Below are 17826 nucleotides of genomic sequence, written 5' to 3'. Positions count from 1 at the left end.
GAGAAAAAGGAGAACATTAAAAAAAAAAAAAAAGCAGGAAAAAAAAGCAGAGAGAAACGACTGAGGAGACGTGGGGAAGGATAATGACAAAAAGGGAAGGAAATGGCGTTGGCATGAAGAAAGAGGACCAGTCCGGTTGGTTTGGGAGCAAATGCTACATATTGAAGACCGTGAGAGCAGAGATTGAAAAACAAAATCAACAAAAGAAAGAGAAATTGTTACAGGCGGAAGGTGTTCCTTAGATACTGTATCAAACTTTTAAACATTATAAAACTCTCTTTCTCTAAGGTCATTCCGAAATAGATTGCGCTTTAGCGTTCAGATTTAGTTAGCTCTGTGCAGAAGGATATCGGCGAGGCCCTGGAAATGCCTACAATTGCTCATCACCCGTAGCCTCTACGGACGACATCATCACAATTACTGTATTTCAAACAAGCCCCTTTCAAAAATTAGAGGTGTTGATGACTTTAATGGGGACATAGACCATTTGTCTGTTCCATTATTGCAATTACTGTCTGGCTTGGTATCTTCTCCTTGACAGTGGCTAATGCTGGATGCTTCAAAGGAAGATATAAACCCCCAATAATGCACTTATGGTCCAATTCACATCTAGCTCTTCATCTCTGCACGCCTTTGCCTCGCCATCCTGACGCATGCAAATGCTCGCCGCTCCGAGTGTGGGGTTGTAGCGAGGGACTAAGCCCGTGCACGAGCATCCCAGCTTAGAGGTATGGACCACGGCAGATGGGAAGGGGCCCGGGAGCAGAGCTGTGGGGCTGGGGATGTACCTCACTCATCCAGCTCCCCTGCTGAGGCAGGGTCGCCCCATATTATACAGAGATCACAGAAAAAAAAAAAAAAAAACATTCCTCGGGTGTAAACCTTGTGTTATTCATTTAGGAGTTCTGAAACTAGTTCAATAATTATCTCCTCTCAGCTCGACGTCTCACTTTCCAATTGTCACCGTTGCAAATGGATATGAAAATATTTATCACATATATTATGACATATCTATATCTCTAAATATCTCCAAATTTATATATATAAATTTTATAGACAGACGTATAGATATATATCTCCTAAAAGATATATATGTGTGTGTGTATATATATCCTGAATGTCCTAAAATTGCCAAATGATTTTCTTCCTGAGTCACAGGGCACCTGCCTTGAAACTAATTTGACTTTCATTGTACTGTGGAAGTGATAATTGTATGAGTCATATATTAATTTTTAAATAACAAGACATACGTGGAACCATTTAGCCATATGTGACTGAAAAGATAGCGTTATCCAAGGTCGGGACTCTATGGAAGGAGCGGTCGTGGAGCTGGGAACCGGCCTTCTTTCTTTCACGTTTTCTGGAGGACGTAAAGGATTTGGCCAACACCCTGACCTTCCCGGCTTCTGCCCACCCCGCAGGCTGCTCCCAGCAGCCTAGATTTTAATCGGATAAAACAAAGTGACGCTTCTGCCATGTTTTGAGGGTCCCGCAAAGCAGCCAGGGTTTCAAAACCAAACTCAAAAGGAAGACAGGACAAAAATTAAAAAAGAAAGAAAATGAACGATCGTAAACTGTTTAAGAGCCTATTTTTTTTTTTTTTTTTTTTTACCCACGGTAATCGATTTCATGATTTTGAAGTGGGTGTTTCCGCGATATGGGGTTTTCTATTTAAAAAACTGATCCTGGGCCAACCAGATCAAATCAAGTCACTGTAGATATGGGAGATACTCTCTAGCGGCCAGCTTCTAATGCTGTGAAATCTGGGTTCTCACCCCGGGAGGCCTGAGATGACTAGATGTACTCTATCTTCACAGGAGCTCCCCCAAATTAATGATGATGTGGAATGAGGCCCCCTAAGGACGATGTTCACTCGCTCTGCTGTCTTATAGCTTATTGTTTGGCAAACAAAAATTACACTTGCACACTAACCGAATTCTTGTCCAAGTCTCATTATAAACCGAAGATCGCCAAACGAATTTTAACAATCCTCACGACCGAAATCAAACTATCAAATGCCATCAACTATGTGCGAACCTATCATTTAACTTGGTTTTATAAGATTGTATTCATCTTTTAGGACAATCAGAAATAAGGCATCGGTCTCAAAAATAAAGCATAATAAAGGTCTACAATAACATTTAAAAGAGAATATGTTAAATATCCAATAGTTAAATTTTTTTTTTTTTTTAAGTCCAGAGGCGACTTTCAACAGAACTTCAAAACCAAATTGGGGAACAATGAGCATAGAACTGTTCCTTTTAATCACGAGCAAAATCTATCACACATGTTCTTTCAAGTAAGGTTTATTAGAAAGAATCTGCTACTACAGAACCACATGTTAACTCTGACTTGACAAGGTCAGGCCAGGGCAATAAACCCTTGAACCTGACAAATATGCAAAGCTGACATAAATAACAAATTAAAGCCAGCCAGGTAACACTTGGGCCAGTGGGATGCGAGGCGGACTCCGAGCCCGGGGAACAAGAGCCTGTTGATTTGTAAGGAAAACTGGTCTTACCCTCTTTGTTCGCTGCCCATTAGTCTTGCATTTGGGGGTCACCCTGTTCCTTCCTGCCGAGGCGAAGCCTAATAAAAATGATTCTGCTGCGATCTCTGCCAGCTGAAACCCCACGTTATGGCGCACGGGTTGTGGGTGCGGTACGTTGGGTTAATAACGCAGCACACGCTTTCACGACGGAACGGAGGGTCCTCGCGCGGGACCACCATAAGGCGCTTTGGGATTTTTAAAGCCGTTTCTAAATGACGGAGGCCGCGATGATCTCCGGGAAGGAGCAAGCTCTGGGGGCAGCGGCTGAATCGGCGCCATGGGAGAGCGGGGTGACATGTGACTGGACCCAGCAGAGGGAAGGGGCTTAGCAGCTGCGGAGCAGGAAGCAAGCGAAGGGAAGATATATAGCGTTTCAAAACAGGACATACTTATTTATTTTCTAATATGAGGGTTATCGAGAGAATTCAGAAGTTAGGGATCTAGAAGAGGTGCAGTGAAAATAGAATTGAATACTGTCCGTAATTCCCACTAGGAAGTATCAATGGTCCGACGATCGTTGGTGTGAGAGACACACGATTTTGTTTGTCGCGCATATGCTTTTGCTTAATAAGTAACGTAGGCGTTTTCAGGATCGCTATGAAGCATTGACCCTGCCACGGTGCTTAGGAAACACACGTTTCGACAGATCTAATCTGCAATGTATTTAATGAAGCAAACGCAGCCTGTCGAGCTCAACGAGTTGGATTCGAGGCTTTTAAATTTTCTTCGAGCCTTTTGTTGTAGGGTGTGACTGACTCTGTGTTCTCCACGGCCCTGGTTGGAGAGATGGCAAAGCCTGTTAGTCTAAAACAATCCTTTTGACTGTGATTCTTGTTGAAAGATAAAAATGTCCTCTGGCTGCCATGCTAGAAGTGGCCCATAACAGTGACTCTCTCCTGAGGCCAACTTAGTCTTTGTTGGCAGAGAAAAGTATAGAGTGACCCGGGACTTCCTCCTGGGGAAAAAATGTTTGACCACGTGGTAGAGAAGGAAGAACCGGATCAGTTTACGTGTCAATATCATATCGAATTTTTTAATTTCGAATTTTGAGAATTACCTATGGAATAGGAAATGGATTTTTAGGTTAGTGGCGGAAATTCTCGAAGTTCGATTATTTCTATTTATATATTTACAACTCAGATTTGGTACATTTTATCTAACTTACAGTTCGTTGCATTTGGATAATAATCTCTTTACTGTTTTGGATACGCGTATACTTAACATCACGGCTACCAGAATGAAATCATCTCCAACATTTGAGATCAATTCTAAAAAAGTGTTTTTCCCCAAGCAGCACAGAGGACTGCAAGGATTGTTGCGGAAACTCAGGAGAGGGACAGACCGAGTCCTTTCTCTGTGGTGCGAGCTTGGTCGTGAGGATGTGGGTACAGTCATTCTTTTAACTTTGAGAGAAGAAAAGGGTGTTTTGTTGTTGTTGTTTGTTTTTTGTTTTTGTTTTTTTGTTTTTGTAATACTATAACATTGAAATACCAATAACAAGAAAACAGTATGGAATAAAACCTACAGTGATTTTCAGAAGAGTGGATAACAACAAACAATATTGTGTTGCCATTTTCCTTTTATTTTTTTAAAAGTGTTGTGTCCCTCTTTGATGTCAGTGACATATGCGTGTGTGTGTGTGTGTGTGTGTGTGTACATAAACGTATTTCTATATATTTATAAATATATTTTTTTCATTGCAAAAGCAACTGTTACGTAGCTCAACTTTTGAACTGGACAGATATCTAAATTTGGCCTCTGCTCCATTTTTTGAATTCTGCATGAGTGTCTCCTTGAGAACACAGAAAAACAATGAGTCAACTGTCTGAACTTACGGCCCTTCCCGTTCTCCGAACGGCTCATTTTTTAACAGCGAGCGTGTTTCTCGGTGGGGCCGATGGATCTGCGTTTCGTAATCACCGGTCTGGTTCCTGTTCGTTGCGAATACCCGGGCCTCAGCCCGGCAGACCCGATTCTGTCATTCTCTTCTCTCTGACTGGTCACCACGGTTATTTTCAAATTGGACGCTGAACGCATTCAGAGGGTGGGAGTCCGGGCAGTCCGATTTGCCGTTAGCTTTTTCCCTTCCCTACCATCTCGCTCCGGGCCCAGCTCGCACGTGCCTGCGACCGCGCCAGCCTCAGTCATTTGAGATTTGACGACTTGACGTAAGCTGTCGAGGTGGCCTTCCGTCCCCAGGTCTGGTGCGGGCTAATTAGTTGATCCACCCCTCCAACCTTGACCCAGGTGGGATGCTGGCTTCCGGGGAAAAGCAGATAACCGACAGGTTTTTCATTTTCAATGTCAAGTTAATCTCCAGTTATTTTGGCAAAGGCCGAATAACCTTGCTCCTCGCATCTCTGTGGATTCTGTGTGTGGGAGCTGACTACAGAGAGCGGAGAGAGGCAGTTAAGGGGCTCTTGTACAGGAAGTTGAATCATAGCGTATATTACTACCTTATTTATTTTTGGATTCTTGTGGATCCAAGGCTGTTGCCTCTAAATCTCAAGGACTAAAGGATTAAGATGTGTAGAAATATATCATATATATGTTACTAAAGAGGCAGGCTTGTTACTCTTGTCTATTCATCTTTGGCCTCAGGGCATGTACCCTGGAATTGTATTAAATATTATACGAAAACGTTTATTTAAAGTCCTTTCAACTGACAGCTTATTAAATGCTAGATCAAATGACAAGAAAGTTCAACATCAAACTTGTTAGTGTGTCGAGTAAGGGTGGTATACGTTGATTCCTGTATAAACAAACAGACATGGAAATATCCTCAACTTCGTGTAACCTGTAGAACATGGGTTCCAAAGAGGAAAAAAATGAGGGAAGAGTTTTTTTTTTTTTTTAAGTCATCCAAGGGCAATTAGAGTTGGCAGACATTCACGTACTTGTGAACATACTGAGAAAGCGAAAATAAACTTAATTTTTACAACAGATGTTCGGCAACTAATTAGGAGTAGATGCTTTAGTACGTAATCCAAGTTAATCACCTCGGACCTCAGAACAGTTTGAGTATTAGCCTGGACATTTAAAACAAAATGGGAAGAAAAATGTAAATAGCAAGTAAGGAATAGAGAGCGATCCTTTCATTTGCTTTCCCTTACGGCACAGCTGGTAGACTGTTGACATTTGGGTTTCCAGCCTTACTTTTTGTGTAAGTAAAATAATTTGAGTTTTTGAAAAAGTCTGCCTTTAGTTCAATAATCGGTCAGCGGAAGGGTTATCCGTGCCACAAGGCAGTATCTCAGCAGAAGGTCGGTAGAGACATGTAGTCAGTTTAGAATTTGATGCTGTAAGTTACTTGAAAGACTTTTCTTAAAGTGACACTAAGATGAAATATTTAAGATAAACTGGAAGATTTGACTGGAAATGCACGATGGCTCTCTGAAATAGTCTGCCCTGATTTACAGATCCTCAATTTTCAATTTATGAGCTAAGACCAGAGTATACCACCAGAGGATGGGAATAGAGTAGTCATATTAGAGACAGCTCATATATCGTAAAGACAGACTTTGGAAGAATTAGAAAGTATAATAAAGTGCCTGTCCCTTTAAGACAGGACTTGGCTCGCCGCCCATTTCCAACCTAAAGCATTAGATATTTTTAAAGCCCTTAAAACTGTCGCTTTTCCCCCAGACTTTTTGTCATCTCCAAATGAAAAAACAGTGCCGGGGAGATTTGCCCATTTTGTTTCAAGCCTCCTCAGGATATTTTTTGAGAAGTAAATATTTATTGCTAACAATAATTTTTTTTTTTTGGTTCAGGTTAACTAGCCCTCCGAGGAAGAGTAGGATATCTGAAAGGCAGAGAAACTGCTCGGCCACTCTCCACTCAGGCATCCTCACAGCAGACTTGCAAGTAAGACTACGCGGCATGCGAATTATTAAAATTCGTTCATCTTTTCCCAAACGAGCCTAGAATTTATTTCATGGAGAGATCGGCTGGAATATGTCTGGGGCTCGAAAGAGGTAATACTGAGGCCGGAGGCCCAGAGGCATTACGCAGAAGGCCTGCTCTCAGCCTGGTCCTGGAGGTGGATTTTGACACCACGATCATCACCTTGAGGACCTTCTCTCCCTCCCTCCTTTGGCTTCTGTAGGGAAACTTCCAGAACACAACTGTTTGGGGACCACTCATGTGCTTTCCCCCCGAAACATTCAAAGAGGCCTAGTACTTCCTCTAGTTTGTGGCCAACTTACCCTAAGGAATGTTTGGGATTTCATGTGGGTGGGGGACAGGGCGGGAGGGGGAATGTGTTTTATCAGATAAGTCACAACAGGGCAAAGTTAAACAAGTTTGTCTAGTGCAGATTTTCTCAGAGATTTTAACAGATTCTGTGAGTCTCAGATCCTGGGGTCCTGTTTAGGTTCTGATGAACTTTCAGTAAGACTAGTAGTAATTGATGGATCATATTTTGTTATATGTTGGCTAAAGATATTAATAAAATAAAACCGCTAAGGCCCTTTTAGGTTACGGTGTTTCTATTAAGTGATTAAATTACTAGATAAGCATTGAATGATACTATACCATCCAATGGTGTCTACATTTTTTTTTTATAAATATAAAAGACAGTAAGAGACAGAATAGACTTTGAATACTATGACTCTATCTATGTATCTACCTGTCATCTAACTATGTATCTATTTATAAATATGTGCTATAGATATAAATTTACATGCGATGTCATACACGCGTATGAGGATTTCTACTTGGCTTCAAGTAACGGAGGCCTCGAAAACTCAGTTTTTTAAACAGTTTGAGTTTTCCCCCCTTACATCATGGTGCTTCCGTAAAGTTAGAAGGGGCTGGACTCTGTCTTTCTATTCCAGATCTTTTAGCACAGGATTGTCTCATGGTTGCGGAATGACTCACTTCAGCTACGGCCATCAGATCTGCGTTACGGGCTGAAAGAGTGGAAAGGAAGAAACAGAAAAAGGTACATATGCCCCTTGAGTTAGACCCCATCACCAAGCCCTACTGAACAATTCATGTTTACATTTTATTGGCAAGAACACGGGCCCCCTGGCTATCTGTTTGTAAGGAAGGCTGAGAAATGTAGTGTCTTTACCTGGGAACCCACCAGACACAGATTTAGGATTCTGCTAGTAAGGAACAATAGGAGAATGAATATAAGGTAGACAACTACGGCTGCCACTATATTTAGTTCTTTAGTTTGCCACAGGGCCTGCAGAAGTCTGTCTTGCATAAAGGTATTTAGATGAGCATCCAATTAACTACTTAGTGTCTGGAAGAAGCGGCTGAGGCCCCCGAGGTTTAGTAGGGATTGTCAAGGATCACAGAAGCATATTGCCAAATTCCAAATCCCCCCTACCCTGCGTTCTCCCCCGTAACCCCCCTTCCAAAAAAAAAAATTTAGGCTCAATTGTTGGGAAAGCTATATTAGGGGCGGGACAACAGTGTGTAGATCCCCAGATGCTTTTGATTCAGGGGAAGGAAGACAATAATCTGCCATGGCTGAAAGTATGATAGAGTTTCTTAGAAGGTATTAAATACTAGAAGAGGCACAAAATGGTTCAGTTTGGAATATGTTTCCATTTTATCGATTCCTACGTTACATTAGTTCTCTAAAATCCTTAGTATCTTTATAGTCGACAAAGCTCACCCGTACATAGGCTAATATTTTATTACATTAATTTTATTTACGAAAGCACTCTTGGCTTTTAAAAGATTTCCTCAGGAATCCCCATTAAATGAGTGCCAAAAGATACCTTTTACATACAGGAGGCCTCTGAAAACTGTCGTCCCATCTAGTGGTGGTTATCTTGACCTGTAGACACAAGATCCTTGGGATCTGGAAATAAGGTCAGGTGATCGAACCCATATTCCCATCAGCCAATGTCACCGTGGCGGTGATCACAGGCCATTCTGGTTTCTATTTCTTTTTCTCTCTCACTGGTCCCTTTTCTTCCTTGCGCTCCCGAATTATGAATTTTCTTAAGATCTATAGTCCTTTACTCTTCATTTGTTTTTGGCGACTGTATCTTTCCCTTATATTTGGTCCCTATAGAGATATATCATTTAGGAAATAAAGGAGTTGGGTGGGTACTTTCTTGGACCACTTTTGAAATTAAAGTCCCATAATTATTATTATTAGGACTCAAATCTACATATCTGGGCCTGTTATCATTAGTGAACTCTGACTGCAAGCTTCCAAATTCTCAGTAGCTACATCTGCTTTGGGGTTCTTTTGTTATACTCATCAGTTCTAAGAACTGCTAGACCCAAAGACTAATACAATTTATTCTCGATCTCTGTTAATAGTGTTCATTTCTCTCTGTATACCCATTTAAAATTAGTCTTCCAATTCTGATGATTCTTCTTTCATACTTCCTCTCAGTGATAACTGGGAAAAGCATGGGCTTTGCAGCCGGCTCGATGCATAGCATCTGAACACTGGCTTTGCCAACTACTGGATTGATGATCCTGGAGAAGGTACACTCTTGCTCGGAATAAGAAAACATATAAAAAGACAAAGATACAAGGAAGGGCATGATTCAATGTCTCATGAATAAAGCGAAGAATTCCTTGAGGATACAAAGGACAAGTTGCTCACTCGTAGACTTAGGTCATTGGCCTCACTGTTTTAGTTTAGAAGTCTGACAGGTTTAAAAGATGGGTACAGAACAGGAAGGTGGTCTACGGGGACGGGGGGCTCTCGTGTGTGAGGTTACGGAGGTGGGGCGCTTGCACGGCGCATTCAGGAGGTGACAAGGAGCCTTGCACGGCTCAGCTGGAAAACACGATTTTGAAATATGGTTGGCGACTCGAGTTGTCTTAGATTAAGAAGAGTCTCAAACCCCAGGTCCAGATATTTGAGTCTTGAGTTAAAGCAATTTGAGGATTCTGAGTAACAGAATAATACGATAAATGCTCTGCATTATTATACATACGTTGTAGCTAGGTAAAAAAAACAAAAACGACTTTGCGATGAACAAATTTAAAAAGAGAAATGAAAAGCAAATACGAGAGAGAGAATGAATGCAAAAAGAAGCAGAGAGTAAGAGAGCGGTGGGAAGTCAATAAAAAGCAGAAATAGGACAAGGAGTTGGAAAGAACTCTGAGAACGTGATGAAAGACTGAAATTGGGTCAAATCAGGTTAGTTTAGACTGGGAGTCACTAGCTTAACTAACATGCATCTATTTTATGCCCCGAGAAGTGTAATAACTCTAATTGGCTGTCTGACGTGTGAGCCGTGGTGACATTATGGTAAGAGTTCAATAAACCCTCGTTGAATAAATGAACGGGCCACTGAGACCACGATCAAATTCAATCAATCTGAACTCAGCAACGTGCTGAATGCACGTCCTCGGGCGTCGAAAAGGTAGTTAACGTGACACCTGAATAACAAAGAATTGGAGAGCGGGTTATCAGCAAAAGAAAGCGATCGCACCCACTGAGAAACGGTCTGCGAGTGGAAAATAAATGATGACAGAAAGATCTGTTTTATCAGGTTATGCGAATCATCGAAATCGGGACAGTTCGGAGGAATGCAACTTGCTTCTTCTTTGAGTTTTGGGAGTCTTAACTGTTTAAAGAAATACGAGGGGACCACCCATTTGGGAAATCCTTTAAACATTGCTATGGGACATCTGGAACTTCCTGGTCCTCCCCACTTTGTTCTTAAAATCAGGAGGGAATTGAACTAGACCCAGGATAGAACCTCGCACAATGTAGTTGCTCAGTAAATACTTAAAAGCACGTTTTCATGATACCCGGAAGGGAACTTGGAGATCAGCTTGTCCCACCTTTGGCCTTCCCAGTTTGACTGATGAGCTTGGGAGGCTCAGTGGCAGACTGGTAAAAGGACCTGTCCGCTAAGTGATGTTCTCTCTCTCGGACCTGCTGACCATTCGTCACAGAGCTGCACAGCCCAGAACAGTTATTGGCAGGTCATTATTTTCCCTACGACGCCTTCGATAAAGTTACAGCCCACATGGATATAAGGACCTTGCGTGTGGAAACCATGATTAGGAAACGCCAGTTTTCAATAAATTCCTGTTGAATGAACAGACATTGTTTTTTTTTTCTTTATAGATAAAAAGACGAAAGCGAAGCAAATGTAAGAATTAGGAGACCATTGAATCTTTGCTTTATGAAAACTATTCACACATGTAGTACATCCTCTTCTAAATGGCAAATCGCTTTTGCAATTGATTATTTAGTTTATTTTCTTAAATACCCGATTACTCAGATGATTAAACTAATTAGATTTAATTATTACAAGTACATTCCCCAAGCTCGTATCGGAAGCCATGTTCCTTCTTCATTGTTATTAAACCAAAAACATTCCCTTGCCTCTGGGATTCAAAATCCTCGATCGTTTTCCTTCTGGTAAAATGAATTCCATTTTTAATAACTCGAGGGTGAGTCATATTTAGGGTTACTATCAGTCTTTCCTTTGCAGGGTTTTAAGAATTTGAGAGGAATTCTGATTCCTGCCCTGACATGGGAGCTAGGTGAGCCTTTTCCTTCCCAGGCAGAGCAGGGATTAGACACGGCTGTTACTGATCTCGCGGGGAGGATCCTTCCACGCTCCTTCCCACCAGAAGAGACAGTTCCTGAAGATTAGGAGATAATACATCTGGAATAACATGAGCTCATCCAGGTTTGTGGTCTATCTGAAAATCAAACCCCAATAATCTCATGATCCGTCTGGCTGCCCATCCATTTGGGTAAACTTTAACTATCAGCCTCCACACAGGGCTAATAACTTTTAAAACAGGAGAGGAAGGGAGAGTTCCATTTTTTTCAGTGCAGACTAAACATTCCTTTGCCTTCGGGGGTGTGTTTTTCTTTCAGCAGCCCGGAGAGTGTTGTTGGCAGAACCCTCTTCAGCATGTTTGTTTCTTCTACGGTCATATGTACTCAGTGGGCCCTGGTAAGCGTGAACAGAACCCAGAGGTAGCCGTGCCTCGGCTGAGGCCAAAATTTAAAAGGTGTGAAAACACGAACCTAGAGATTGAGAAGATTAGCTTTTCGACATTCCTTTCAGGAAAAAGCGTCTTTATCCCGAGTTATGAGCCCGTCGGTCGAGAAGCCGAAGAGCGCGGCCGAGCAGAATGCTTCGTGCTTGGTCAATCGGCGGCTCTTCCAAGACAGAAGCAGGCAGTTGAGTACTAGTTAAGGGCCCGGAGTTTGAAATAAAACGGATCATGGCTCAAGGCCAGGCTTTGATACGTGATAGACGTGTTGTTTGCCCTCTCACATCGGAGGGCGCGGGGATGAGGAAAGCGTGTGTGTCACCGGATTCTGGTCAGCATCCCGCTGGACGATGTCAGTAAACGGTCCGCGTAAGTTTGCCGCAGAGTGGGCACACTATAAATACGAATCTCACAAAACTGACAGCCTGTCTCGTTGAGCAGATAGTTCTGAAACTTTTATAGGGTTCTTACCGAATATACAAAGTAAGGAAAAGAAAAGCCCCGTTGCGGGTCCAAATGCTCTTCTAGACATTGTCGATGAGCCTGAAGATTGGTGTGATATTTCTGGAGGGCAGTTTGTCAAAATGAATGAAAAGCCTTTTAAGCAAGCTTACACATATGCTTTACCTAAGAATTTAAATTTTGGTTCCCTGATGAATAATCGGAAGTATAAAGATTAAATGTAAAATATCCATTACAATGCATTTCCCCATTTTTTTTTGTATTATTTAAAATAGTGGAGGGAAAATAACAAAGTCCAACACAGTGTGATAGAATTTATAAATATACTGGAATAGCTTTATAGCTATTAGAAATCTTGCTTCAGAAAGTCTTTCGTGATAAGGGAAAATACTTTTAATGTACTGTTAAAAGAAGCAAACATTCTTATGTAGCAGCGTTTATACTCCATGAAAGCAATAGTTTTAAAATCTAGAAAAATATATATCGAAACGGCAGTCCTCTGGGTGGTGGGATTGCAAGTTATTTTTTATTTTCTTCTTAGAATTTGTCTTTTTAAAAAGTTAACAAATTCTATGTAGCGGCGCTTTAAAATGTAACAAAAAATATTATTATTATTTTTCAACTTTCCTTCTTCCTACTCCCCCACACTTTCCTGTGCCCAGAAACTTAAGTTACAGCCTGGACAGCTTCTGATACAACTAGTTAAAATGTAAAAATACGGAATTCCTAACAGCTGTTTACCTAATGCTAAGTACAACTGTTGAAATGACAAAGAAAATAATAATAATTACAATAAAGCTTTTGATTTTTTTGTAATAAACAGCTGATTTATAGTTAAGCTAAATGAAATATCATAAAGAGGCATCATGTTCAACATGGATAAAGTCTTGAGAAGTATTTTAAAGATGTTTCCAGAAATATGAATAATCAAAAAACTATTCTGCAGGATGTTCTAGGACTTTTCTTGGTGTCTAAAAGGAACTTTGGTGGCCTGATCATTCAATTAATATTAAGTGAAGTGGACATCTCATTCTTTTCTCAAGTTAATGGTATTCTTTGTGTCATTTATGGCAAGCAATAACCCCAAAATTCACTTTCTAGAATTTTTTTTTCAGGAAAAACCACAAACAATTTTATAGGCAAATATGAAAACCACAATGGTCTGATTCTTCCACCACGAGGTAGAAGTCGGATTTTCGTGAATTTATGAAAGGTTTCTTACTTTTATGTGATCAGAAATTATTTGTTTTTAGTATAGAAATGGAGAAACTAAAAAATGAATAAGTTAAAACCTTCTCTCTCACCCCAATATGACATAAAACAGCCGAACTGTAGAAAGTTATTCTGCACCTTCAATGACCTATCTAGACATGTGCTCACTATTGAGCCTGGGCTGTCTAGAGACAGGTGTCACCTTAGAAACAACTCAAACTGGACCCATCCGGTTTCTAACAAGACCTGGAGCCGCAGCCGAAACTGTGGATGTAGCACTTACAAGTGACGCTCGGGAGCCAGGACCCGCGCCCCGCATGGAACCGAAGGACCGAGCGGGGCGTGACCTGCGTGAGCTGGGCGTGGAAACCCTTCGGCGCGGAGTCCGCTGTCCAGAGGGTCCAGTGCTGAAACGGCGGAGGCCACGCGCCCACCCCTGGACCTGGGACGCAGGCCGGAGCTCTGCCTGCCCGTCTCTTTGCCAGTTGATGTCGCAACCGAAGCGTTTCTTGTTTTTGTTTTTGTTTTTGTTTTTTCTTTTTTTTCCCCCCCTCAAAAGCCGGAGCCATACTTTGGGCTTCTACACGCCTCGGGCAGGCAAACCCTTGCTCGGTAACACGGGGGGGTTAAAAATGGAGGTTCTGAGGTTTTGTCGCCCGGTAGAGGCTCTTGATTCGTTGTTTATGGTGGCTTTTGGCCAAGTACCAAGTAAATGAGTGCTGGATGGGTGTGAAGAGCAACCTATAATTAAGTTTCAACCACGGGATGGAATCCCAGGCAGCTAAAATATGAACAAACACAAGGGCTAAGAGTCTCCAGACACAGTCTTTGGCATCCTCCCCCGGGCACGGCAGAAAGATCAAAGAGAAGAGTAACGCCCACACGGCCAGGGCACACTTAGACGTCTGCAGGGCCCCGAAGGGCTGCCTTTCAGATACGACACGGACTATACGACTTGGTAAAAGGACGCTGCCAACTTTTCCCAAGGCTACGGCTAAGCCTAACCAGCGCTCTCAGCCAGGGGAGATGACAGCCCTGCGAACGTCAAGCCGCTTTCTACAGGGGTAGACGTTCTGTGACTCCAGAAGGATCCAGGTGTCCGATCTCGGCCAACTCTTTCCACTTAGCGTTCGAGAGACTTCGTGCAGGTCTCGCTTCTAACGCGTTAAAAACGCCGGGCTTTCATCCCAGAGTATACGCGGTCTAAACCGCTCTGGGCCTGTGTGGTCTGCTTTGCGGGGTACGTCATAATAATTCTGCCGCTCCCCTGGGACACGTGGCTGCCTCATCTGGAGGAGATGAGTGTGATGGGGGATGATTTCATTTAATTTCTCCCCTTGCTGACCTCGCTGAGGGACTCTGAGAAGAACGTGACCTCCTTGAACTCGCCACATTGCTTTCTCACCGCGTGTGCCAACATGTCACAGTAAAAACGTGTCCACTGTCTAGGTGCCACACATGAGGTGTGGAACACGGAAGTCGTAATCCCAAACCGGACCACGGACGCGGTGGAACTTCACGAAATCATTGATCGCACGTGCGTGAGTGACCTGCAAGCCTCGGTCTCGAAGAAAATTAGGTTAGACACCTTTATATAGGCGTGGATTGGAAAAGAACCCATCGCTGGACTGTGCAAAACGAATGACCCTCCCCGAGCGTCACACAGACATCTCCGGGCGCCCGGTTCCTGCTCGCACGACGCCCGGGCACCATGCGTCGTGACCGCGGGGGACGCGCATGCCCGGAGTCGGTTTCCCTGGGCGCATCTCCTGCCCAGAGACGATGTGATCGTCCCCAGTGTGCAGGGCTTACGTCCCACTTTGAATTGTGATAGCCCTTAAGAGCGGCGCGGCTCGGCATCTCCGCCATAAAGTGGGGGAGCTGGCATTCTTTAGGACCTGGGGGAGTTGTTGAGTTCCACTGGAATGTGTTGAATGGCTTGTAAATTAGAGTCCCTAATGAAAACTCGCTGGTGTCCAACTGCAACAATCATCTGGTTAAAATCAGGCAGTAATTCCACTAATTTTACTGCCCTTCTCCCAGCCCTCAACGCCTCATTTAGGAAAAAATGTTTATGTTCCCCTCAAAACACCTGCATTTTAACTTCGGTCCCCAAAGCAATTATAGTACTTTATTTTTAAATTTTATTTCATTTTATTTCGTTTCTTATTCTCTTTCTTTCTTTCTTTCTTTCTTTCTTTCTTTCTTTCTTTTTTTTTTTGGTCTCTCTGTTCTGAATGAAGCATTCCTTCCTTTTGTAAAATCTAAGTAAATAATAATAATAATAAAACCCTGAAATCTTTTACTGTGGGCTTTCTAAATAGTCATTTGTGTGTGTGTGTGTGTGTGTGTGTGTGTGTGTGTGTGTGTGTACAGGGAGCCTAGTTTTGCAGCTGTTGCCCAGAATCCTTTAGACATTTTTCAGAACACAATAGAGAAGTTTACATTGTGACTAAATGAGTTCAGGTTTTAAGACGACAATGGTGTGACTGCCACTTATCCAATTAGAAACCTTCCAAACAGACTGGCTTTCATCAAAATTTAGTCCTACCGAGACCCTCCACATTTTTATCAACTTAACATCACTTTTCAAAAAAAAAAAAAATAGTGTTTTCATCCCCAAGGAAAAGAAAGTTCTATGGCAAATGTTGAAAATAGAGTATGGGAGTCTGTTACTCTGTTTTATCTGCATACATTTGTTTAAATTTCCTGACGATAAGGTGATAATTTTCTCTCAAAACTAGGTAAAAATTCATAACTTTGTATTACATTTTGCTTCTTGATACAAAACAGAGGGAAGAGAACTTCGAGTCACATATACACGAATCTCTCTGTTTGTTTCCAAAGCATCACCTCCCCCCCCCCCCGCACCCCGCACCCCGCACCCCAAGTCTGGGAAACATCTGTGAGCCGCGGAGGCGTCCTGGGGAATGACATGCAAATGAGCCCACCGGTTAACAGAATTTCCTTGTCCCACAATGGAATTGGACCAACATGTAGGTTTTCAAATTGGAGCCAGGCTCGCCCAGGCCAGATGTGCAAGCGAGAGCACGTGCTCCTGGTTGTAGGGACCAGAGCGGCCATGGCCCGTGGGGAAGGGAGGAAGGAAGAGAAGACCATGTGATGGTCTGTCGAACGAAGAACAAAAAAGACATGGCTAGAAAGGCTCTGTCGGATTGCCGGCCTCTGGGTCATGCTCAGTTAACTGTAACCATCTGCTAACTGCGGAGAGTCACCGTGATGTCCCCCCGAGCCTGTCAGCTTGGCCGGCGGACGGTGGCTGCCCTGCTCCGGCTACGAGAGGGCTCACCCCAACCTCACGCTGTCCACGTCTGACCGATGCGCTCACTTTCAGACGCCACGTGAGGCACTCGGGACGTCGGGCAGCTGGCTAGGCTCCCCTTTTCCCTCATTTACCCCAAATCTTAGTCCTACCAAAATGCAGAGTGAGGAATGAAAGCCGGCGCCCTGAGCCCTGTGCTATCTGTCGGGCAGGGAGAGCTGGATGTGACAGGTGCGGTCCCTGCCACCTGAGCCAGTACCTGGCGATTCCCCCGGGGAAAACGGAATGGACGCCATTATCTCTGCAACAGGAAAAGGGAAACAAGGTGGCCGTGGACGCACCTGACAGATCTGAACGAGAGAAGTCAAACAAACTCAAACGAAAATGTAAAAAAAGAGCTTAAAGGAGCATTTCAAAGCTTTCCCTTTTAAAGCGAAAAAAAAAAAAAATTCCTTACCATTCTTTAAAAAAGTGAAAGCCAAGAAGTATTATATGATAGATGTCACAGTTAATGAGCATCATGTGACCAGGCTCATTGAGGATCAAAAAATGAGTGAACATTTGGATATACTCTTCAAGGATGATGGCTCTATTTAACTGATGGCTATTGAATTTATCAGGGTCAGTTAGCATAATGAAAACATATTTTATTAGGCTGTTAAAGGGATAAATTGTTTTCATATTTATTCGTCTGTTCCCAAGGTTAATTTTTTTTTTAAAAAAAACATGCTTTTCATGTTTCTAAAATGAACAGCTAAATAAATAAAGCATTAGTTTGAGAACAGTAGTAACCCTACAGATATAACATAGTGCTTCTCAGTAGAGGCCTCAGGAATAATTTCCTGAGTTAATGTTCATCAGTCAAAGAGTCACCAGAATTCCCCAGTTAATAACAAATAAATAAAAGCAGAAATACACATAAGCAAGAAAAACAAAAGTCAGGTCGGGTCGATGTTTGCTAAAGGAAACGCAACGTCACATACATTTGCTTCAATCCACTGCCGAGTGCATTCTCAAGGGCTGAATAACACGAATAATCTGGAAAATCCCCATTTTACTGTGCTCATTAAGGAGACGACAAGATTTCCAGTTGAAATGGGAACTTTTAGAGACTGCTTCCCAAAGAATGTTCTGGGTTGTAGTAGCTTTCAGACAGAAAAAAAAAAAAAAAAAAAAACTGTCAGAAGAGACAGGGCCCGTTTGCCACGTCCCGGGGGAATCTATACCCATTTGTCGCTTGTGTTTGGTGCCCCGGCTGCCAAGGTCGCTCTTTGGATGTTACAGAAAGAATCTTGCCCTGATTTTCTCTTCAACTAGTTTCTCCTCAGATCCAATCTTTGACTTTCCCCCGGTGCCTGTTCCTTAC

The 17826-nt window shown here is 42.7% G+C and overlaps 1 protein-coding gene and 1 long non-coding RNA gene across 6 annotated transcripts in view; one reads left to right on the top strand and one right to left on the bottom strand.

Annotated features, from left to right (window-relative positions):
- The window catches only part of LOC107509365, a 951183-nt gene that overhangs the window by 182618 nt on the left and 750739 nt on the right, over positions 1-17826 (bottom strand). The window lies entirely within an intron of this gene.
- Positions 5595-9315, top strand: LOC107509368. The gene is made up of 4 exons (XR_001596527.2): positions 5595-5714; positions 6325-6418; positions 7390-7496; positions 8919-9315. It is a non-coding gene; the product is annotated as an uncharacterized LOC107509368 (long non-coding RNA).

The sequence above is a fragment of the Rousettus aegyptiacus genome, unplaced genomic scaffold (genome assembly GCF_014176215.1).
Source record: "Rousettus aegyptiacus isolate mRouAeg1 unplaced genomic scaffold, mRouAeg1.p scaffold_m13_p_14, whole genome shotgun sequence".
In the NCBI taxonomy this organism is placed as follows: domain Eukaryota; kingdom Metazoa; phylum Chordata; class Mammalia; order Chiroptera; family Pteropodidae; genus Rousettus; species Rousettus aegyptiacus.
Note: the sequence above shows the minus strand (reverse complement) of the source record. Positions and strands in the feature narration are given on the sequence as shown.